This window comes from Dipteris shenzhenensis, chromosome 5 (assembly GCF_047967505.1).
Source record: "Dipteris shenzhenensis isolate YYH24624 ecotype China chromosome 5, Dip_SZ_1.0, whole genome shotgun sequence".
Classification (NCBI taxonomy): Eukaryota; Viridiplantae; Streptophyta; class Polypodiopsida; order Gleicheniales; family Dipteridaceae; genus Dipteris; species Dipteris shenzhenensis.
Genome location: NC_141600.1, coordinates 46,894,078 through 46,918,434, shown reverse-complemented (window position 1 = coordinate 46,918,434; position 24,357 = coordinate 46,894,078). Strand labels below are relative to the sequence as shown.

Here is a 24,357-nt window from a genome sequence, read left to right as displayed (position 1 = left end):
CATTTCCTGTAATGAACTCCCAATAGCCTTTTCCCATAAGGAAATTCGCATTCTAAACTTCCATGCTTGGAAGTTATTCTTATCAAGCTTTTCAATGATAATCTGTGAAAGAGAGTCAAACGCCATTACAGAACATTAAAAAATATTCTGTCACTGCAAAAAACACAACTTCTGCCTCACAAGGCAAATTTGCAAAGCTGACAAAAGTGGTATTTGACCACACAGTCACTTGCTAGTGACAATTTTGCATCAACAGGATATAAGAATGATATTGTCACTCCCAATATCTCTTTGCATAGGCATACGATGCAATTTTTGCGTTAACTTTTCACGGACGTGCAGAACAATGGCCGCATAGCCAAAACAGGCCACTTTTCTAAGTGCCTACGGAAAAACTTCCACCACCAAAACGGGCCCCGCAGCATATACTACCCTCTCGCCACACCGTGAAGGGCGTCTCAATCTGAGACCGTGCACTCTTGCACTTTCCAGCTGTGCTACCTACAGAGATTTGCTCCCAAACTCGAAAAAGGAAAGTAACACTAATCCTCTTACCAAGACACTGCGAACTTGGTTTGCTTCCTTGAGCTCCTTACCACGCACCGAGCTCTGATACCATGTTAAGAGAGTGGGAGAGAAGTAAGGAGTCTCACTTGCAGGTTTCTCACATACACAATGCGGGAATACACACAAAGATGGAGGCTGAAAACAGTTTTCCTCTTCTTAGTTGTGAAAGCCAAAAAACTCTCTCTCATACAAAAAGGAATAGATGAACCCTATATGTGGGTCTCAAACCAAACTCAACTAACCTAGGTGGCATACTAACTAAGCCACTAACTAGAGTACATAAAGATAGCTGTTATCCACCTATTATTCATGGGCGGTGTAGCAATCGCATCTGTAGCTAACAAGTCGGTGACATAAATGCACAACAGTCACCCTGGCATATCACGAGTGGAGCTCGATATCTCAACATCCCCAACCTCACATAGCTTCCTCTTTAATGCCCCCTACCCTCCATTATTCTTCAATTGAAACTCCTCCCCTCCACCTTAATCCCTTAATTTAATCAAGGCCTTACTGTCTTCTTCTGTTCTCCACAACGAATTAATAGGTTTGTAATATTAAGGGGGACATACTTAGGGAGGGACATTAATTTTGGGAGGTAAACTTAGGAGAATGTTTCAATATTTTGAAGGACCCATTTAAATTAAATTAATTTTTCCATGTGAGGGGCGAATACGTTCTCCATTTTTCACCATCAAGGGGGACATACTACTTGTGTCTCACCCAATAAAAACGATGTCTTTCAAAAGCAAATAGGTAGGAAATCATATATGCATCGTCCAATACATTCCCTTGAAGTATTTCTTCACCTATCATCTTGGCATTTCCTTAATCTACTATTTGATATTGTTAGTAATGGCTCGCTTCAAACAATGCTAAATTAGGAATGATTTGGGAGGTTGATTTTAGAACTAGTGTGAATTTCTAAGTATTTTTTGGATTTTCCTAACTGCAATTCAACTTCGGCTCATGATGTCTCTAGTCCAATTAGGTGGAGCTTTGTATGGATGCGTGCTTTCTGCATCCTCGCTTTGCATGTGCTCTCATCTCACTGGGCATTTTTGCTCAAATCACCATTTGTTGGTTTGTGTTGTGAGAGCTTGGAGCAAGATAGTGGAGTGAGGGTGTGGAGTGAGGCCAATGATGTGTTACAAGGGTGTGGGACAAGCTCAGAGGTGCTTGAGGGCAAGGAGCAAGGCATCGATTTCCAAGATGATGATCTATGACACCTTTTTTGAAAAAGTCTCTACTAAGGATTTGATGCCTTCCTAGCTAGTTCTCCTTTCGCTATAAAAAAATTGGGATGGTAATTAGGGCTTGTGTGTGTTGATTTGTTTAAAATGAAACAATTATGTTTCTTGTGCCTTGGACTATTGCTACAAGGATAAGAAGCTTGTGGCATATTTGTGCTAATTCAACTTTAGAAAAAAAGTCTGTGAGTTCCTAAGTAAAGAGCAATCATTTTTTTAGTTGAAAGGTGTTTTTAAATACCCCTTGAATGCATGTGATACATAGGGTTTCTTAGTAGTGTACCCCTGAGTCCAAACTCTCCTCGCAAACAAAGTCACATTGCTACCTAGTCCATAACATTTTGCACTCTTTGTGTGCATTTTACAAGCATACCCCCGTGGAAGCATTCCCAAGAACAAGGGACATACATGTGACAAATGCATCATCACACATAAGTGCCCCCTCCAACCTCTTAATATAAGCTCCTTCATGAGTTATGCCTCTACCCTTATAAATTCCCCAAGAAAAGAAACGAGAGCAAGTTTAAAAAGCCAATACACCCATTTGCATAGTCAAATCTCTTCAATTTGTCTAGCATAAACTAAATCCACACCACTTGACCAACAAAGAAATCAAGGAAAACAAAGGACATATGAATGAAAGAGAACCCACCTAAAGAATGTCTACATCACAAAGATCAAAGAAGACACTTTAGGAGATTCAATGCAAACTATGAAGGAAAACCGTTCATCCAAGCCAGAGTTAAGAAAGAGGGAAGAAGAGAGGGGGGGGCTTAAGATTTTTAATACCCCACATCGGAAGTGGCATTATCTCCAACTTATAATCCATGTAGTCTATTCAATGAAATGTGCAAACAAAATTCCAAAGGACCTTCCTTGGGTTTCAATGCAATGTTCTCACCAAACTTCTTATGCCATTTGAATAAACTCATGTAAGCGCACCCCAAAGCACAAGCAGCATACACATGCCTTTCTAAATACACAAAACCTCATTGCATTTGCTCAAGCCAAAGTTCTTATAGACTCTACACTGTATCCAAAACGAGGCAAGCTTCACATTCCTTCGAAAATGACCACACACAAATGCTTAATCAATCACATTCCTCACAATTTTTGTATGTCATTTGAGCAAATCCTCATGGGAGTACTAGAAGGCACACAGAACGTGAGCGTAAATGCTCCACAAGCTTCTTACCCTTGTAGGGATACTCCAAAGCATAAGAAGCATTTCAAATGCATCAACACATGTACACCCTAAATCCCATCCCAAATTTTTTATAAAGAAACAAGAACCAACTAAGAAGGCATCATATCCTTAGTAGAGACTTGTTGAAAGAAGGTGTTGCAGAGCATCACCTTGCAAGCCAATGCCTTGCTCCTTCCCACGCCCTTGCAACACATCATTAGCCTCATTCCATGCCCTCACTCCACCATTTTCTCACAACACGATCCAACAAATGACAATTTGAGCAAAAATGCCCGATGAGACGAGAGCACATGCAAAGTGACACAAAAAGCATGTAGTCATGCAAAGCTCTAGCTAACTAGACTAGAGCCATTGTGAACTGAAGCTTGATTGCAATTAGGAAAATCCAAAAGATACTTAGAAATTCACACTAGTTTTGAAACCACCCCCCCAAATCGTTCCTAATTTAGCAGTGTCTGAAGCAAGCCACTACCTACAAATATGAGATAGTAGATTAAGGAAATGCCAAGATGATGGGTGAAGAAATACTTTAAGGAGACGCATTAGATGATGCATCTATGATTTCATACCTATTTACTTTTAATAGACACCATTTTTATTGGGTGAGACACAAGTAATATGTCCCCCAAGATAGTGAAAAAATAAAAAATTCATATTAATTAGCGTTTCCCTCCCCTCGCATGGAAGAATTAAGCTAAGTTAATGGGTCCTTCAAATGAATGACATTATCTTAAGTTTACCTCCTAAAAATAATCTCCCTAGCTAAGTATAGAAAAAATCAACTAAATTAAATGGTCCTTGAAATGATTGAAACATTATCTTAAGTTTAACTCCCAACAATAATCTCCCTCACTAAGTATGGAAAAATTAAGCTCAATTAAATGGGTTCTTCAAATGATTGAAACGTTATCTTAAGTTTGACTCCAAAAAAAACAAGGTGAATGATATGATATTTAATCGTTAATAAGGCCTTCCCTAGTTCAAAAAAGCAAACAAAAAGGAAATGGTGTGAAGACTTGGGGGGGGGGGAGAGAGAGAGAGAGAGAGAGAGAGGGGGGGGGGGGGGTGGAGATGGTGTGTAATTAAAGTCCAATAAAGAAGAGAGAGAGAGAGAGAGGGTGTGTCACTAATTTAAAATTGCAATTAAAGTCCAATAAAGAAGAGTCAACATATTGTCCAATAGGAAAAAAGGACTTCCAAAATTCTAAAAATGCTTTCCAATAGGAAAAAAGGACTTCCAAAATTCTAGAAATGCTTTTCCCTTTGGGCAATTTGAACTACAAGGCTACCTATAGGACAGGCCAAAAAATCTCCATGGCTAAGTTGGGCAGGCAAACAAGAAAATACAAGCTCCATGTATCCAAAGGCAAGCACATTCAAAGCTTTGATATTGGCATAGCTGTGACGAACTGTTGCAGCTTGGCTAGCAGGTCGGTTGCCCGCTCCAACTGCGGAAACACGTGAAACGAGTGGATTCCGTCTTCGTAATACTCCACTCGCACCTCCTTCCCATCCTTCTTCAGTTTCTCCACATAGCGCAACTGCCAATCTTTCAGCAGATCATGCCCCGCCATCACCACCATGCTCGGTGGAAGCTTTACGTCACATAGATCCACTGCGTTCGGCCCCGTCACGTTCGCTGCAGGATGGTCCCTGCTTGCACCCTCTGGCAAATACGCCTTCCAACACCAATCCGCTCCCTTCAGCGTTGCTAATGGACCCTTTCTCAGCCTGATCTCTGCAGGCGTCCTCTCTTCTCCTCCGAAAAATGGAAACAACAGGACATTGCCACTCAACTTCAGTGGGCTCAAATCCCTTGCAGCTGCCATGCATGCAACATGATGCACTATGTTTCCTCCGGCGCTGTCTCCCATGAGAAAGCAGCGAGATATGTCCGCATGAGAGGGAAGGTGCTTCTGACCCTCATCTTTAAGCCATTCTAATGCTGAAAAACAATCGTCATAAGCAATGGGGTACCGATGCACAGGCGACCTTCTGTACTCGACTGATATCACCACTGCTTTGCACATTCTACATAATTTCCTGCAAAACGAATTGTAATACACGGAATCGGTACTTAGAAGGGCGAATCCTCCCCCGTGGAAGTAGAGGATAACCGGCAGGCTCTCTGCTGTAGTACCAGCCTCAGGAAAGGGCTTTTTAACAGTTTTGTGCGGAACGTAAATCCTAACCCATACGCCCGTTTCTTTGTCTATGCTAACATCCGTGGAAGACACACCGTGAACAGGTTTCTTTTGGGCACGAGCCTTGAAATCAAGAATCTCAGCACACGGGCGGTTGAGGGTGCCATCCTTGCCCATACATTGGCTAATTACAAGATTGTTCAAGCAGAGAAAAAACCTTAAAGAGGCGGGAAGAGAAATATCTGATTCTGTGGTGAGGTCCATCTCTGTCTGCAGCGAAGTGTTGTACAGAGGGCGTCCACGAAGGATGGATCAAGTCGTTAACGCTCTGAAATTGAGGGTGCACGATCTGGGGGGCTCTGGAGATTTTGTAGACGAGAGCTAATAAAAAGAGTGGGAACTAGGAGAGCTACGATAAAATCAATGGTGCAGATGGGTGAGGGACTTGGCCTGGGACTGGACAAAAGAAAGCTGGATGCTCCTGTGAATTGGATCTGGGATTGCAAGCCGAAGAGATGGAACACAAGCTGTTTTACTTAGATGAATAGTCTAACACCCTCTGAAGTACCTCACCATTATCATTTATTTGATGGGATGGATCCTCCTCAATTCAAACCAGTGAGGACTAGGAGGTTGCATAACATGTCAAAGTAGATTTGACAGCCTGACCCCCATATTATGATACCATTTAAATCCCTTTGTCACCTTATATTTCTATCATAGCATTCATTTAAGGCCCTTGCACAATTCCCCATAATAAGAGAACCCTATGGAGATGTGAGAACCTCACACCTTACATTATGGCAACCCTTAAATCCCCTCTCACTTGATCCTTCTATTACATGAAGGCGAAGAAAATTGGATATGCACTTGCTTCCATTGGGTCGCCAGTGGAAGATGATGATTTAGTTTCTGTGACCTTGAATGGTCTAGGAAAGGATTATGCACAATTTCGGATATCCATTGCCGTCTATGAAAAATTGCCTAATTTTGAGGAGTTGTTTGCTCTTCTAATTTCTGAAGAGCAGAGAAATGGTGGTGCATCTTCTTCAAGAGGAACTTCAAAAGAAACTGTCTTCTACTCAAATGCTGGAAGAGGTAGAGGCAGAGGTAGAGGTAGAGCACGCCAATCTGGAGGCCATGGTAGAAATCAGAATATGCAGGAAACTCAAGAAAACCAGTCCTATGGAGGAGGACATGGTAACTCTAGAGGCAGGGGGAGCCAAAGAGGTCGTGGTGGATGGCAAAGAGGCCAAAATGCAAACAACAATGTTGAATGCTACTACTCTGGTAAAATGGGTCATATGGCTAAAGACTGCTTTAAAAAGTAGAATGACATCATGAATGGAAAATTGCAGCAAGGGAATTATGCATCTTCTAGAAAACAGGGTGATGATAGAAATGAGCATCTGTTTATGGTGCAGCACATGACCAATTCTGTGACAAGTGCAGAAGAAAGCAATGATGTGTGGTATGTTGACTCGGGTGCATCCAACCACATGACAGGTCATGCAGAATGGATGCAGGATGCAAGGAAAATGGAAAGACCAGGATTTGTGGAGACTGGTGATGATACTGCACATCCTCTTGTGCAGATTGGTAAAATTCCTTTGTCTATGTAGGATGGGAAAAAGAAATACCTGTCTGATGTATTTCATGTCCCGAATATCACCAAGAACCTAGTTTCTATTGGTCAAATGGTTGAGCAGGGCTTGCAGGTCAGATTTAATCCTCATGGATGCTTTGTTGAGGATATGAAAAATTATGGTCGCTTGATAGCAAAAGGAAAGAAGAAGGGCAAGATGTTTACATTGGATGCGGACATGCCTGAATTGAGTGCAGCAATGTATGCACATGGGACCGGTGTAGTTGCAGATATTGATATCTGGCATAAACACATTGGTCATGTTAATGTACAGTGACTTAAATCAATGTAGGCCCAAAATATTGTTGCAGGATTGCCTAAATTCAAGGTTGCAGAAATGCATAAGGTATGTGAAGCCTGTCAATTTGAAAAATAGGCAAGGAAACCATTTCCTAGACATGTTCAAGAGACTAAGAAGCCATTGGAATTAATCCACTCTGATGTGTGGACTACTAAAGCTACATCTATTGGAGGCTATCATTATTTTGTCACTTTTATTGGTGACTACCACAGAAAAGTTTGGGTGTATTTTATGAAAAAGAAAAGTTAAGTGTTTGGGCATTTCAAAGCTTTTAAAGCTATGGTTGAAAAAGAAACAGGCCTACAAATAAAATGCCTAAGGTCAGATGGAGGGGGAGAGTACCTCTCAAATGAGTTTGTAAGGTTCCTATAGGAGCATGGCATAAAGCACCAATATTCATGCAGTCATACCCCATAGCAAAATGGACTTGCAGAAAGGAAAAATAGGCATATTGGAGAGGTATCTTGGGCCATGCTAAATGAAAAAGACCTACCAGATTATTATTGGGCTGAAGCAGTTGCTACAACAGTTTACATAATGAACAGGACTCCCACTACAGCAATACATGGCATGACGCCAGAGGAGATGTATACTGGTAGGAAACCAGATATTTCTCATTTGAAAATTTTTTGTTGCATTGCTTATGTTCATGTGCCAGATGAGTTGAGGTCCAAGTTGGATCCAAAAGCTGAGAAGTGCATCTTTATTGGTTATTCTCTACAGTAGAAAGGGTATAGATGATATAGGCCTTCTACTCATAAGTTTACAGTGAGCAGAGATGTTGTTTTTGATGAGATGAGCAATTGGTATAAACCAGTAAATGTGATTGATGATGTAGATGCACAAAATGGTAATGCTGCACATAATTCACAGCAGCAATCACAAAATATTAGTGTACTCGGAGTGTCCTCTAGCAGTGGTTCACATACTTTGCCATGGACAGGCAGATTGAGATTAGGAGAATCTCCTCAAAGCAATGGAGATAGTGGTATGCAGGTATCACGAAAAGGAAAAGAGAAGGTAGATTAGCCCATGTTTGATGTGAATGCAGGTCACTCTTATGTGGATGGTGAATCCAGTGGCTCAGAATAGAGCATTGATGATGAGTTGGGTATTCCTTCTGTTGTTACACTTGGAGTAAGGAAGACCAGGGATGTTTTGAGAGCACCTGAAAGTGAGCCTATTTTGCATAGGTCTACCAGAGCTAGGTATCCTATGGATAGGCTGAAATACGAGGGATTTACAGCCATTCACTATGCCTATATGGTCAAAGTGATACAGGAACCAGAACCCACTTCTGTTGAGCAAGCCATGGGAAAAGAAAAATGGGAGAAAGCCATGGATGAAGAAATGGATGCCTTGGAAGCAAATGCTACATGGGAATTGGTGCCTTTGCCTAAAGACAAGAATGGAATTGGCTGTAAGTGGGTTTATAAGGTGAAGCACAATGCATATGGTTTTGTGAAGAGATACAAGGCAAGAGTGGTTGTCAAGGGGTATGCACAGACATATGGCATTGATTATGAAGAAACATTAAGCCCACTTGTAAGGGTGGCAACCACAAGAGAAATCATTGCTATGGCTGCATCAAAGGGATGGTCTTTACATCAGATGGATGTAAAGAATGCCTTCTTGCATGGTGATTTGCAAGAAGAGGTCTTTATGGAGTAGCCACCAGGTTATGTTCATGCTATTCATCTTGAGGAGTGATGTATGTTGCAAGGAGGACAACTTCTCCCCGGCATGCATTTGCTTACCTAAATCCTCATGAATTGCTGTGAACTTGCCTATGAATGATTCAACTAGTTCCCTCTCCTCGCAGTCCGAAGGGAAAACATTTGCCACCATGAATAAAAGCTCTTAGAAACCAAAAACAAAATTTCCAAATGGACTCATTACACTTACAAGTGAAAAAGGTACATAGATAGAAAGGCTCACAATGTGATGGTATCCTAGATTGATTGAATGATGGAGGAAGTCACATATCTTCTCCCATGTAAACATGTTGCACTTTTGTGAGCCATCCTTTCTTCCCAAACTTGAACTTCAAGATGCACCCCTTCCACTCATGCAAAATGTCGGGAAGCTTATGTGGCCGATCCTTTCATCACTATCCAGTCATTTAAGCTGTAGGTGCAAGGTATTTACTCATCCAAATGCATTTTTGGTGTTGTGGAAGACACAAGAGGTCACAAACTTTTAGCTTTGCTCCTCACCATGCTTGCAGAGGTTGCAATAGCAAGAATGGGACTCCTACGCAGGGCAATACAGCTCCAACAGAGGCACAAAAGAGGGAGAAGGATAGGGACATAGTAGCAGCAACAGAGGCATAGGAGAGGGAGAAGGAGAGGGATAGAGCAGCTCCAACAGAGGCACAAAAGAGGGAGAAGGAGAGGGAAAGAGTAGCAGCAACAGAGGCACAGGAGAGGGAGAAGAAAAGGGATATAGTAGCTCCAACAGAGGAACACAAGAGGGATAGGGGAGAGAGAGAGAGAGAGAGAGAGAGAGAGAGAAAGAGAGAGAGAGAGAGAGAGAGAGAGAGAGAGAGAGAGAGAGAGAGAGAGAGAGAGGGAGGAGATATAGCAACCAGGCCAGAGTAGGAGAGAGTAAAGAAAGAGGGGAACAGGGAAAATGCATGGGATTTGGCTCAAATGGAGTGATTTGGCAGGCTAGACCAGAATAGTGGGGGGCAGAGGCCTTACAAAGAGAGAGAGGAGAAGGAAAATTTGCCAAAAGGGCCCTAGCATCCCATTGGCAATTTTGGGCTCATATTGGGGAGGTGTACCTGGTAGGAGGGTCAAACATGGGTTAAGAGGGGGGGATGATTTGGGTGGTCCCTAGTGTAAGGGGAGCAACCAATAGGGGCTCTACAAGCCTACACACCCTCCACCTCAACATACCATTGCCCCACACCTTCTAGCACTCTCATTGGTACACCTCAAATCACTCTTTAATCCCTTGAAATTAGGAAATACTAATTAGAGGCCCTTTTGAGACCCCAATTATCCCCTAATGCTTCTCACTCCCTCCTCCCCCTTCCTCCTCCCCCTCCCTCCCTCCCTCCTCTATGTTTGCTCCCCCTCCCCTCCCCCTCCCTCCCTCCTCCATGCCTGCCTCCCTCCCTTCTCCATGCTTGCTTGTCCTCCCCTCCCCCTTCCTCCTCCTCCATGCTTGCTCCTCCTCCCCCCTCTCTCCTGCTCCTCCCTCCTCCTCCACCCCTACTCCTCCTCACCCTCCACACCTGCTGGTCCACCCCCCTTCCCTCCTCTTCAACTGTTGGTCCTCCCTCCCCCATCCCTCCTTCTCCTCACCCTCCCTCTTCCTGAGTCTTGCTTATTCAGGCCTACTTCTCCACACCTTCTCCTTCTCTACACTCCTTTACTCATGGCACCATTCAAGGACGTCTCCAACAAGTACCAGGTTCACTTAGAGTTGGAGGCTGAATATTCAAGCACAACTAGTCTGGGATTGAGGGGAACTTCCAAATACATAGTTTTCGTTCGCAAGGAAAGAAGCATCTGGACCTTTGGGTAGAAGGATCCTTGTATCCTTTAGATCCTCCCAACCAAAAGAGACCTCCTTTCCATACAATGCATGACCTAGTTTGGTTTGTTAGAAATGGACATGCGAGGTTGCTTGGTTATTGTAATCGGTTAAACAATGCTTAATGGCTATGCAAGCAAGCAAGATACGTAGACCCCATTGGACTTAGAGCAAAAAGCATTGCACTTGAAGTGACATGAATTCGAAGAGTCACTCTCTGTAAACTAGGTGAGTCCAAAAAAGGCTTGGAAAGATCTATATACAATCAAGTTCAACGAGTCATAGAGAAGGAATGAGAGAAGGCAGAAGAACGAGTGCAAAAGAAGAAAGAACACCTTTGGGATTGCAGGATAGGAAAAGAAGGCACTTACATAACATGGATGCATTGGCACCCACTAATGCTACAAGGTTGGTTATCAAATGTTCGAATGAAATTACACTCTTTTGTGCTACATTGTTTGTGACTAAATTTTTATTCTGTTTTTCTTTAGGAACTTCATGGAAGATGTGAAGGGAAGAATGGAGGGGGATGATATTGATTGTTCATATGCTCTAGCTAGTTTATTTAAGTCAAGCGATGTCATTGGGATACTAAGGGACCCGACACAAGCACCTACATGTACAAGTTGCTGAAGAGGTGATGAAGGACTTTAAGGATATTGTGGATGCAAAGGAGATGCTTGCAACTTGTGATACTATGGGTGTAAGAAGTGAAGCTTACACATCCATTTTCAAAATTTTCAAGTCTGCTATTTTGGAAAAGTATAAGAAGTCTATAGCTCCCCTACTCACACCTTAGTCTATGAGACATGCACGGCAAGAAACAAACCAACGTGTAAGAGAAATGCTTGGAGGATACCATTGCATAAGGGTCACAATGACTTGGAAGAGTAAAAAGAAATCTGGCTTGCAAACCTTTGAGATGAATGCTTTCAACAATGTCTACTTAGATGTTGAGAAACTGCAACAAGCAATGGTCAAATTCTATGGCATGAGAGAAGATGGTAAGAGGAAATCCATTATAGCATTGCACTTTACTTAGTTCATTTCCTATATCATGTTTATCCTAACGATTTCTCTCTTTTGTTGTACAAATTGGAATGGAAAGCTCATATTTGTCATCAAAATGAATGAAGCTCAATTGGTGAAAGAACACAAGTTAGAGAGAGTGAGCATATCCATTATGAATAAAGCCTTAGCCTTTGTTTAAGGGAACGAAGAAGTAGAGCAAGATTTCTCACTGCAACCAGAGAAAGATATATGGTGGCTTGCAGCATTTGCCATGCCGAAAGAGTGCCATAAGACATTGAAGGGGGTTCTAGATAGAACAGGAATCCCATCGATGATCCGGAGACAAGTGGAAGGGCAAACATTGACAATCGATGGCCATGGAACATTTCAAGTTGAATGGCATGTTGCTAGTGATTTGAAAACCCTCAAGTGCTTGCATGGTTGTGATATAGCGGCAAATGCAATGAACACATGCCTTTATTGCATGTGTTCTCAATGCAAGGAAAAGGCTAGCTTACAATGGGAGAATGGCATTCTATCTTACAACCAAATGCAAGCTCCCAATCACAACAAGAAGGATCCAAAGTGGGATCCCATCTTGCCCATCCCACTTCAAAGAGTACACATATGTACTTTACATGCAGAATTGCGTGTACTTGATAAGTTATTTTATTTTCATCTTGTTTATGCTTGGAATTTAGTTCCGCAAGAAGTATCCACATGGTGCATTACAGAAGCTGAGAAGTTGCTGTCAAAGATGGGATTCCATGGAGGACATGTCGAACTTAAGGAGGATAAGAAAATGTCTAGGGTAACACAGAATCTTCCTGCAAAAGTGTCCATGGGTGGAGGGAAGGCAAGGAGATTTCTATCAAACCACAATCTTGAGAAAGACAAACATACATTGTCTCAAAGTAGTTTGGGTTGGGAATACTAGAAAGCATTGTGTGAATGCATGACCAATAAAGCTTCTCATCCTCAAGTAGCAACTTTGAGAGCTAAAGTATGGACAAATGTAGATGCATTGATAAAATTGCTTGGCTAGGTCCAAATTGATGAGATGTATTATCAAAGGTTCTTCATGACTGTGAAAGAGTTTATGCAATTCATGGTTAAAGCATGGGGGGAGTAGCACATTATGCATTACATGGTAATCTTGGCACCATCGTAATATTTAGCACTTGCTTTATAAACAATTTTTGTTGTTGAAATGATTCTCATCATGTTTGCAGCATATTCTCCATGCACACGGACCATGGTTTGTACAAAATTGGGGCCCTTTGTCCATTTGGAATACACAAGGCATGGAGAAGTCGCGCTATAGATCCAAGGTAGCCTACTTCAAGAACTCAAGGCATGGTGGTGGTGTCACTTGTAGCAATGCATTGGATGAGATGTTTGATTGGTTTTTTATATGTTTACTAGGAAGGACTTTGAAGTCTAAAAAGGCAAAGGCAATAGAACTTGCAAAAGCAGTTCAAATTGTATCAAAGAGGGAGTCGAGGAGTTGCACGTTGGTTGCAAGCTAGAGTGAGAGAAGGGAGCAGATGGGTCCAACCAACAACAGAAGCTATGGTGTAATTGTACACAAATATGAAATAAATATATTGCTTATTTTGACGACAATTTGTGTATTCACTCTTTCATATCTTGCTTATTTGAACCACAATTTTTGTACTCACTCTTTGAGTCCAAGGTTTGTGCGAGATAACGACATTGGGAAGGTGGGGACATGGTGAAGGATGGGGAAGAGAAGCGAGGGGCACGGGGTGGGGCAAGGGGAGGGGTGGAATGGTAGCACAGGTGGGGGAGGGGGGGATGAGGGTATGGGGGAGGGTGATGAGTGTGAGCAGGGCAAGTAGGGGGAGGGCAACGAGGGGGGAGGGTGATGAGGGTGGGGGGGGTTGGAGGGGTTAGGGGGGGGGCAGGGGGCATGATGAAACCCTAAACATAATTAAAAGGGGTTTCAGCACATGATGGGCCTATATAAAATGTAAAAAAAAACCCTAACTCTCATTATTCAATGGGACAAGTGAAGAACATTGCTAGACCCATAGGATGTTGTCTCCACCCTTCCTCCTCTAGCTCCACCACCTCCATGGCATTTGTGCAGATGAACCTATTCAGGTCCGGTGGTGCCTAATCAATCTCTCGTGAGCCCTCCCCCAAGTCCCGTGAGCCCACTCCCCAATCTCGTGAGCCCACTCCCAAGCCCCAAGAGCATGAGCCTTCCCCTCAGCCTTCCTCGTAGCCTTTCCCTCAGCCTTCCCTTCAACCTTCCCCTTAGCCTTCTCCTCAACCTCCCCCTCAGCCTTCCCCTAAACTTTCGCCTCAGCCTTCCTCTCCCCATGAGAGCACTCCTCCAATCGAGCAAAATATATTTGAGAATTTCCCTTCCCCTCATCCTTCACCTCCCCATGAGATGAATATATGGGTTAGTGTACCAAATCATCATTGTTGTATTCAATAACCTCCCTAATATAGAGAGGCTTCCGGATAGGGGTCAACAGACTACTAAAAGAGAGCACAATATTCCCTCTCTTGGTGATAGAGCTCATCATGGAAATGGTACCTCTGCCCATAAAGAGGGTAAAGCAGATGTCGAGGAAGCCCGATTGAAAAGAAGGAAAAAGCTCAAGACATCCGCAAGAGGGGGATTTGGAGGAGGATCAATGCAGAGAATAGTAGCGCAAAAAATTCGAGGCAGTTAGGAGCCATGGAGCCATGTTCGGGTACTTGTAAAGCCTCCACCAAGAGTCAGGAAGCCATATAGAGCAAAGCTAGGAGCACCAGCCCTAAGGGAGATCAGATAGATGTGAAGACCACAGTGACAACCTGATCCCCTGTGCTCCCTTCCAACGTGTGGTACAGGAGATAGTAGAGGGGTACAAGGACAATGTGCGATTCAGCACAAGAGCTATGGAGGCTACGGAGCAAGTGACCATTGCTCTGTTCAAGGATGCCAACTTGTGTGCCATCCACGCAAAGTGCATCATGGTCATGGGCAAGGACATGGCTTTGGCAAAGTAGCTATGGAGTGACCCAAGATTGAAGCCCTAGATTCTCTTGCAGCCCACCCTTAGGACTTAGACCACTCCCTACCCTTGAAGGCACTATCTTGCATCTCAGGCCCAAGGGCTGATCTTTTTTAATAAAATATATCCACATTCTCTACACTATCGCATTGTTGTGAATTCTCCTTGTTTATGAGTCAAATTACTACTCATTTTAATGTAACATTTGAATTCTCTCAAATCCTAAAGGAATTTCACAGTGGCGCAGAAGGGAAAAGTGTCCGGGGCACAGGAGCCTAGAAAGCCTAAAAGCCACCATGGTGAAAATGTGGGCATTTTGGCAAGTCTAGAATGCCCAAATTTGTGCTGTGGTAGGTTTTAAGATTTCTAGGCTCCTGCCCATAATTGTTGAAAATGATACTAAATTGGCTAGAAATTCATTAAATTAACACAATTAAAAGGATGGAGAAAATATATCATCAACAACTTAAACAAAATACAATGGAATAAATATTATGAATTCATGACAAGCAATGATGACTTAAAACAAAAAATAAAGCCATGTAGTCATGTATCCATTGAAATATATGTTTATATATATACAAAAGTCCTCATAGGCTATCTTTCTTCTTGGCTAGTTCGAGTACATTGAGAATAGGGGTCTTTGAATCCCCTAATGGATTCCTAGATATAAACCTAGCCACAATAGCACTAACATCCTCCTCTCCTACTGCTAAAGACATAGCTGTTGCCGTCAATGCCCTCCCATGAATGTTTGATCCAAAGGCATTGATAGTAGCCAGGCGATGTACCAAAATCACTTTGTAATGTTGGAGTATCCGATAGCGCGTGACAATGCCTTGCACTTCAGTAGCTCCGAAGGACCTTGAGGAGAAAATTTCCCCTCAGCCTTCCCCTCAACCTTCCCCTTAGCCTTCCCTTCAACCTTCTCATCAACCTTCCCCGCAGCCTTTCCCTCAGCCTTCCCCTCAACCTTAGGGGTACAAGGACAATGTGTGATTTAGCACAAGAGCTATGGGGATGCTCTAGGAGGCTGCAGAGCAAGTGACCACCCCTTTGTTTGAGGATGCCAACTTGTGTGCCATCCATGCAAAGCATGTCATGGTCATGGGCAAGGACATGGCTCTGGCGAAGCGGCTACGGAGTGACCCAACCTTGAAGCCCTAGATTCTCTTGTAGCCCACCCTTAGGACTTAGACCACCCTCCGGCCCCTTGAAGGCACTATCTTGTATCTGAGGCCTAAGGACTGATCTATTTTAATAAAATATATCCACATTCTCTACACTATCGCATTGTTGTGAATTCTCCATGTTTATGATTGAATTTACTGTTCATTTTAATGTAACTTTTGAATTCCCATCAAATCTTAAAGGAAGTTCACCATGGCGTAGAAGAGAAAAGTGTTCGAGACATCGCCAGGAGCCTAGAAAGCCTAAAACCCACCACGGCACAAATTTGGGCATTCTCGCACATCCAAAATGCCCAAATTCATGCCGTGGTGGGTTTTAGGCTTTCTAGGCTCCTAGCGATGTCCTGCACACTTTTCCCTTCTGCACCACAGTGAAATTCCTCTAGGATTTGACAGAAATGAAATTTTGATACCCAGAATTGGTGAAAATGATACTAAATTGGGTAGAAATGCATTAAATTAACACAATTAAAAGGATGGAGAAAATATATCATCAACGACAACAAAATACAATGGAATAAATATTATGAATTCATGACGAGCAACAATGACTTAAAACAAAAAATAAAGGCATGTAGTCATGTATCCATTGAAATATATGTTTATATACACAAAAGGCCTCATAGGCTATCTTTCTTCTTGGCTAGTTTGAGTACATTGAGAATAGGGGCATTTGAATCCCCTAGTGGATTCCTAGATATAAACCTAGCTGCAATAGTAGTAACATCCTCCTCTCCTACTACCAAAGACATAGTTGTTGCCATCAATGCCCTGCCATGAATGTTCGATGAAAGGCATTGATAGCAGGTAGGCGGTGTAACAAAATCACTTAGTCAATATTCATAGTAACGTTGGAGTATCCGATAGCACGCGACAATGCCTTGCACTTCAGCAGCTCCGAAGGACCTTGAGGAGAAAATTTGTTGTGGAAGAGCACGATGTGCTCTGTGACTTTGCTAAGGTAATGGGCAGTGTGAACATTACCCCATCAAGATGAGAATTCATCAAGCTCAAACGCATCATACAACAATTCAACAAACATTAGAAGACCGACAAAACAAATTATACCGAAAGAACATTAAAATAAAAAATATTGTTGGAACTTATGGACATGTCTACATCCCTCATTGAAACCAGCATCGTCAAGAGAAACTCTTCCATTGTCTGATCTTCAAAACCTAAAACCCTGGGATCTTTGACACTTGTGTCAACATCGCAACCCAAATAAGACTTCGAGTGCCTCATCCTCTCATAGTTCAAAAGGAACCTCTATGTCATGGAGGAATACGTACTTTTCTCTATCGACGATGAGGGGGAACAAGGACCATAAGTATGATTCTGGGTCAGTGGTCTTCGATGCAAATTCTTACTTTGTATTTAGCTTTTTAGTACAGGTGCTGGAAGAAAACAAATGGTTGGTGGCTTGCCCTAGACTCTAATGATGAAGACGCTATGGGGGTACATTTGTCTATCGATGTTGAAGAGGGAGATGTCAAGAATGTGAATGTCACATCGCAATAGACTCTAAGGGATGTGCAAGAACACCTATTGGTCATGGAGGACAGCATGTCAGAGTCCTTCTACTTTACCTTAAATGGTGGTAAGATCAGCCGCCATGTGAGAAGTGCATGCATAATGCCAATTTCATTCCTTCTGCAACTTTGAAGATTGCTAACAATGTGTTTGACTAGTGCAGCATTTAATTTTTTGTCAAATCCTAGTTATTGCTTCAAAAGATAATGGACAATTAAATTAAAATGTTATTTCTTTTAATGTTTTCTCATTTCAGTTCATGGTAAATGTTTTTCAAAAATTTTACGGATTTTATGATTAATTTTAATTTTTAGGGTTTTGATATATATTAAGGGGTAAGAGTCCTTTTTCCAACACATTCTCACTTTCACGTTTAGAGAGCCATAGAAACTCCCACCCTAAAAAGTTACTCCCTCCATCAGCTACTATTTGTTATGGATTCAGCTAGAACTATGTTCCATGACTTCATCTCACAAACTGCATTTGTAGATTGTGAGGAAGAGCTATTTTTACTATTTGATAAGACTTTAGATGTCCTAGGCACATATATGTGAGGCAAGGATGACTTTTTAGATCTCATCATCTACATACAAGAGAATTTCACAAATTTTGCTTATACACTTAACCATTTTTCAAAGAGATGGGTTCCCATGGATTACATAATGTATCTATTCCTAGAGGAACCCAAGTTTGTAAAGTGCTTGGACCGCTTTTGTGACAACCTTACAGAGGAAGGGTTTAGGACGATCAAAGTAAAAGACATCCTAGATGCGGGGATCATGGGAAATACAGGCACAAAATTCCTTTAATGGGAGATGACATTCATCTTCCTTCTCCAAGAAGGAAATTTAGAGGAAGAAGCCTCATCGTCTAGCACACCCTCTAGTAGAACTGTTGATTTGCTCATCCCTAGACTAGACTTGGACATGTACATGGGTATCTAATAACCACATTGTCTTTACATGCGTGACATTGAAAAACATCACCCTTTTGGTCGCCTGACTTGGTTCCCCAATTTATCCCAAGTAAATATTCAAGAGCATTTTCATCTACATGCTTGCAGGACCACATAGTTTTTGTTCTATGCATATGTATATTCTGAAACAAAGAAGCAAAAATGTGCAGAGGCATAAACCAAGATAACCTTGCCCATTTGGATCCAAATGTAAACTTCATGGCCATGCCCACATCCTTTGTAATCTTGTCCTTATACAATTGCAATGTCCTTGAGTCCACATTGCTACAATCCATGTCTTGAAGTTGTGGTGGTGCAATGGTTTGCAGGCGGCCATAGCTTGATGATGTCATTGGAGTGATGTACGTTGCGTTATACCAATACACATTCTTCATTTGCAAGGAGGACAACTTCTCCCCTGCATTCATTTGCTTACCTAAATCCTCATGAATCACAGTGAACTTGCATATGAATGATTCAACTGGTTCCCACTCCTTGAAGTCCAAAGGGAAAACATCTGCCACCATGAATAAGAGCTCTTAGAAACCAAAAACAAAATTTCCAAATGGGCTCATCACACTTATAGGTGAAAAGTACATAGATAGAAAGGCTCACAGTGTGATGGTATCCTAGATTGATTGAATGATGGAGGAAGTCACATATCTTCTCCCATGTAAACATGTTGCACTTTTGCGAGCCATCCTTTCTTCCCAAACTTGAACTTCAAGATGCGCCCCTTCCACTCATGCAAGATGTCACCTCTCTTGCTCTTGGGAAGCTTATGTGGACCTTTGGCCAATCCTTTCATCACTATCCAGTCATTTAAGATGTAGGTGCAGGGGATACACTCATCCAATGCATTTTTGGTGGTGGAATACACAAGAGGTCACAACATTGCATGGTCTTATAGCCTTTCTCCTCACCATGCTTGCAGAGGTTGCAACAGTAAGAATGGGATTCCTACACAGGGCAATGAAGTTCTAATAGAGGCACAAAAGAGGGAGAAGGAGAGGGACAGAGCAACAGCGATAGAGGCACATGAGAGGGAGAAGGAGAGGGATAGAGCAGCTCCAATAAAGGCACAAAAGAGGGAGAAGGAGAGGGACAGAGCAGCAACAATAGAGGAACATGAGAGGGAGAAGGAGAGGGACAGAGCAGCTCCAATAGAGGCACAAAAGAGGGAGATGGAGAAGGATAGAGTAGCACCAATAGAGGCATGGGAGAGAGAGAGGGGAGAGAGAGAGAGAGAGAGGAGTTGTAGGAAACAGGCTAGAGCAAGAGGGAGATGAAAAAGAAGGGGAAGAGGAAAAATGCATGGGAGGCATTTCAAAAATGGAGGGATTTGGCACGTTGGACCAGAACAGTGGGGGGCGGAGGCCCTAGAAAGAGGGAGGGGAGAATAAAAATTTGCCAAAAGGGCCATAGCATCCCATTGAAGGGAGTTTTAAATCCAAGGCACGAAACATTGAGTGTTACCACTGTGGCAAGAAGGGCCATATGAAAAAGGATTGCTACAAGCTGAAAAGAGAGCAAAAGGATAAGAAAAAGAATGCAAATTGGGGTGCAAATCAAAAGAAAGAGAGTCCAAGGGAGGACAAAGGAAAAGTGAAGATCGAGGAGATCAATGCAGTCACACATGATAGTGACAATGATGTTCTCTTCATGTCTACTTTATCTACAGAGTTGCTTACCACTTCAGATGATGCATATTCCTAGGATTGGATTTTGGATTCTGGTGCTTCAGTCCATGTTACTCCCCATAGGGAATGGTTCTCCACTTATGATAGTGGAAAGACAGGTTGTGTGCATCTTGGAAATGACTATGCATGTGACATAGTGGGAGTAGGTGACATAAAGTTTTCTTTTGCAAATGGGTCTGCATTTGTTTTGAAACATGTGAGACATGTGCCTAAGCTGACCAAGAGTCTTATTTCAGTGGGTCAGCTAGATGATGCTAGTTTTCACACCACTTTTGGCTTTCAAAGTTGGAAAATTCAGAAGGGTTCTATGCTTTTGGCCAGGGGTGCCAAGTGTGGGACTTTGTATCCCTTACATGTATCAGGGGTATTTGATCATGTTGTTGCAATAACCGAGCAGCCAAGCACTTCTTTGTGGCATTGCAGGTTGAGGCGCATGAGCCAGAATGGAATGAAACTCTTATGCCGTTTGGGTTATGTACCGCATTGGAATTTCTCTGATTTTGAATTTTGTGAGCACTGTCTCTATGGGAAGCAGACTAAATTAGCCCATAAAAGAAGGGGAAAGAAAGAGTTTGAAAAGCTTGATTTGGTGCATTCAGATGTATGCTATGTGACATTCATTGATGATGCAACTAGGAAAGTATGGGCTTATGCTATAGCTCAGAAGAGTGATGTGTTCCAGGTATTTCAGAAATGGCTGGCCTTGGTTGAGAATCAGTCAGGTAGAATGCTTAAATGCCTACGGACTGACAATGGTGGAGAGTATCTCTCTCATGACTTTCAGTATTTCTGTGATACACATGGGATTAAGAGGGAGCTCACATCCCCTCGTACTCCAGAGCAAAATCCAGTTGTAGAAAAGATGAACCGTACCATTCAAGAAAGGTTGCAATGCATGCTTTCCAATGCAAGTCTTTCTGGTGGTTTTTGGGCTGAGGCAATGAAGACTGCAGTGCATGTGATCAATAGATCACCTAGTAAGAGTTTGGATGGTGGTATTCTTGAAGAGGCATGGAGTGGCAAGAAGCCCTCTTACTCTCATTTGCGTATATTTGGGTGTGAGGCATATGCACATGTGCCAAAAGAGCTTCGAAAGAAGCTAGATCCTAAGTCTAGGAAATGCATCTTTCTAGGTTATGGTGAAAGTGGAGAGATGGGCTATCGTCTCTAGGATCCAGAAGCAAAGAAGATCATACGTAGCCATGATGTGGTCTTCAATGAGAAGAAGATGCATAAGGCTTCCATGAGGGATGTGGAAATGAGGAGAATCACTTTCCAGGATGTGAATCCACCTGCATATGTTGATAGACATCAAGCTGTCCATGCACCAAATGTACAAGAAATGGTACCACCAAGTACTCCCACAGGTATACAATCAAGGGTAGATGATGGATCATCTATTGGTGGAAATGATGAGCCAAATGTGGCTGATATGCAGGTGGGACAACAAGCTGAAATGCCATTGAGAAGATCATCTAGAGTGTCTAGACCGCCTGATAGGTTTGTTCCAGGGGTAGACTATGTGATGCTTACTGATTGCAGGGAGCCTTCTTGCTACAGAGAGGCTATGATGCGTGAGGATCAACGCAAGTGGGAGTATGGTATGCAATCAGAGATGAGTTCACTTATGAAGAATAAGACTTGGGACTTGGTTTCTTTGCCACATGGAAAGAAAGCATTGCTGTGTAAATGGGTCTACAAAATGAAGGTCACAGGTGATGATGTGCCTAGGTACAAGGCCCGTTTGGTTGCTAAAGGGTTCAAGCAAGAGAAGGGTGTGGACTTTGATGAGATATTCTCTCCGGTTGTGAAAATGACCACACTTCGATGCATGCTTGGACTATTGGCATCAAAGGATATGGAGCTTATGCAGATGGATGTCAAGATAGCTTTCTTGCATGGGGATTTGCATGAGGAAATTTACATGGTGCAGCCAGAAGGCTTTGAAGAAAAGGGCAAACAGCATTTAGTTTGCAAGCTGAAGAAGAGTCTCTATGGTCTTAAGCAAGCGCCTAGAGAATGGTATCAGAAGTTTGATGCTTTCATTCGGTCCTAGGGTTTTAGAAGGAGTGAAATTGATCACTGCCTCTACACTAAAAGGGCTAAGGATAATAGCCTCATAATCCTGGCACTATATGTGGATGATATGCTATTGGCTAGCAAGAATACTTATGAGCTAGATGCATTAAAGGCCAAGTTGCATGAGGCCTTTGATATGAAGGATTTGGGATTTGCAGGTCATATTCTTGGTATGTGCATCACGCGTGATCGAAGTAGGAAACTCCTTTGGCTTTCACAAAAAGAGTATGTTACAAAAGTATTGCAGCGTTTCAATATGGAGGGGGGGAAGGCAGTGAGTACTCCATTGCCTCCATATGTGAAACTGAGTCATACAGATAGTCCCAAATCAGATGAGGAGAGGGCCATGATGGCCAAGATTCCTTATGCATCAGCAGTTGGGAGTCTTATGTATGCTATGATAGCTACTAGACCAGACATTGCATTTGTAGTGGGAGTTGTTAGCCGGTATATGGCTAATCCAGGAAAGAGGCATTGGGAGGCATTTAAGTGCATCATGAGGTACATGAAGGGTACCAAGGAGATGTGCATTTGCTTTGGTAAAGGAGACATGCGTGTACTTGGGTACACAAATTCAGACTATGCAGGGCATGTGGATAGTAGGAGATCCACTTCTGGTTATGTGTTCACCTTTGTAGGTGGTGCAGTGTCGTGGATGTTTCACGCACAGAAGTGCATTGCTTTGTCTACCACAGAGGCTGAGTATGTTGCAGCCACAGAGGGTTGCAAGGAGGCTATATGGCTTGATCGGCTAGTGGGAGATTTGGGGATTCATACAGGTGTACCGACATTGCATAGTGATTCCATGAGTGCTATTCAGCTAGCACGGAATCCGGTCTTTCATGCAAAGACCAAACACATTGAGGTCAGGTACCATTTCATCAGGGAGGTACTTGAGGACAAGCGCATAGAGCTTGTCAAGGTTCATACAGATGATAACCCTGCAGATATGCTGACGAAGAGTCTACCTAGTCAGCGGTTTGAGTATTGTTGTGTATTGATGGGCATTGGATAGTATGCTCACTGGTTGTTCTCCCTTAAAGGCACATTGTTCTTTAAGTGGGAGGTTGTGGGGGTTAAAGGTCATTGTGCCTTTACCTCGGTTATGTACTTGATACTCAAACACATATATAAATGAATGAAAAAAAAGATTAGGGTGGTTCTACACCCACCAAAACTTGTGTGGCTCTCTGTCTCTCTCTCTTCTTCTTCCGTTCTTGCTTTCGTTGAGAGCACTCTCAGTAGCTATATCATGTGCACTCCTCTGATTCGTGGTCTCGTACTGATTTTTCAAGACCATCCATGCCTCCTCCGCTGTGGTGACATATTGAATTAATGCCATGATAGAATCACTTACACTACAGACAATAGGATGCAGCACATCTACATTTCTTCTTGTCCACATGAGAATCTGATCCTCAGTTGGTACTATCTATTGTCCTACATTGGCTGGATCTAGCCTTGTAACAGGCTTCACGTCCACCCCAATAGCAGTATCCCAAAGCTCATATGCGCTTAGGATGGTCTTCATCTTGAACTTCCAGAGTGGATAGTTAGTGCCATCCAACTTTTCGCTTTCACCGAATGGTGGGATTCACAGTCTTGCAGGCTGGGCCATGTCTTACAATCTACTCGCCAACAGAAACACACTACCAAATCTTCTTGCAAGAGCCCTAGCTCTAATACCATGTAAGAAAACAATACAACGTCTGCGCTCAACAGATAAGAGGATCTGGTATGCAAGAGAGAAAAGCTAATAGTATGGAGAATCAAAAATTTGATTACTATAAAACTGGTACAATAGATGGCGCTACCTCCTAGCCGTGCACTCTTATGTGAGAAGCTTTAATGGCATGCTAGAAACAGTAGAGGACGGAGTCTAGATGATAAGGAATGAGGGTTGCTATAGCCAGTGATGATGATGGGCTTCATAGGCTTGCTCTTATATAGCCACCAGTCATAGTCGGTTAGATCTAGTTGGGTGACCGACTCAGCCAGCCCAAAATGGCCTACTGGAGGTCGGTCCCAAAATAGGCCACTGACCACTCGTTAAAACCGTGGTGCAAAATACGAACCAGAGCTTTTCCAAGTGATTTTTGTTTTTGTTGTCATTTACTCGTTTGCCTATTTGTTCATGCTGTTTTACATCTTCAACAGCCAGTATGTAAGAGCAAAAGAGTGTTTTGTCTGGTGCAAA

At 42.7% G+C, this 24,357-nt stretch overlaps 1 pseudogene; it reads right to left on the bottom strand.

Moving 5' to 3' along the window:
- Window positions 1-4,323: 4,323 nt before the first annotated feature.
- Window positions 4,324-5,647, bottom strand: LOC147902100 (putative carboxylesterase 18 pseudogene; annotated as a pseudogene).
- Between the last annotated feature and the right edge of the window lie 18,710 nt (window positions 5,648-24,357).